Source organism: Octodon degus, unplaced genomic scaffold, assembly GCF_000260255.1.
Source record: "Octodon degus isolate 3935 unplaced genomic scaffold, OctDeg1.0 scaffold00225, whole genome shotgun sequence".
NCBI lineage: Eukaryota > Metazoa > Chordata > Mammalia > Rodentia > Octodontidae > Octodon > Octodon degus.
Genome location: NW_004524801.1, coordinates 1,868,531 through 1,869,860, shown reverse-complemented (window position 1 = coordinate 1,869,860; position 1,330 = coordinate 1,868,531).

The following is a 1,330-nucleotide window of genomic DNA, read 5'->3' as shown; positions in this document are numbered from 1 at the left end:
GGGGGGTGAGCTGGCCACAAAAAGAAAAAAAGACTGCACCCAAAATTGATGGGAACATTGATGCAGCAAATAGCAAAAGACAGACAAATTCCTCCACTTGCGTACCTGTAACTCTGCAGTCTTACTTGAGTTCTTTTCCTCAGGACGTGGAGGGCTTTCTCCACATGTGGGGGAGCCGCTGGGGTTTGCAGGTCTGGGAGACAGCACCAGTGCCAGCACATTACCATCATTTCCTCGGCTTACTTCCCCTCTTAGTACTCCTGCCTTGTTTGTTTAAGTTGGAACAATTTCATGTATTTGTATTATTTTCGTAACCATTCAGTTTGCTTCCTTTCTGTGCATTAACATTTTAATTGCATCAAGCTGTAATTTTGCTGTTATTCTGAAGCAATTCCAGACCACTAAATTCAAATGTAATTGTGCTTTCAGAGAGATTTGTTGTGGAGAAACTGCTCCTTAAGGTGCAGAGAGACCAACAGAGTGGGAGGCAGGTTCCCACGCACACCCTGCAAATGAAAAAAGTGGGCGAGGGGGACTGAGGTAGCAGGGAATGACAGCAAATTTAAACACGTTAGGAAAGGAAAACCATGTTACGTCCTATATCTAGATGTCTCACTAAAGCCATATCAAAGGTGGGGCTTTGGGCAGGTGATAACAGTGCACACGTGGGCAGCACTGGCACTTCATGATAATTAAGTGGGCTTAGGTTAGGCACTTTACCATGCCACAGAGCATGCCAAGACTGGAACTTGTAAAACACAAACCAAAATAAACCTCTCCTTCTTTAAGTTGGAGGTGGCAGATAAGCTATCTCAGTGATGAGGAAAGTAACTACGATACCACGGCAGCCCTCGGGGGCAAAACATTCCAAGTGGAAGCCACAGCAAATGCAGAAAGTCTGAGATGGGAACATCTGAGTGGGGAAGGAAGGCAGGCAGGCCAGCGTAGCTGTGTTTTGTTCATTTTCATTGCTATAGCAACATATTCAAACCTGAGTAATGTAAGAAGCAGCAGCTCATTTAGTTCACAGTTTTGGAGACAACAGCATGGCACAGGCTCTGTCGTAGTGGGTGGCATTGTAGTGGGAGTGGGAGCTCACATGGGGGGACAGGCAGACAGGGCAGAAGAAGGGGCCTCTGTAGCAGCCCTCTCAAGATAACCACCATACTTTGGATCTGGCACATGCCCCCATAGCCCATGTTTTAAAAGTTTGGTCCCCAGCCCATAGTGCTATTGGGAGGTGTTAGAAACATTTAGGAGGTGAGACCCAGTGGCAAGATTTAGTCACTGGGGTTTGTGGCCTTGAAAGATATTCTACAATCCGGTCTCT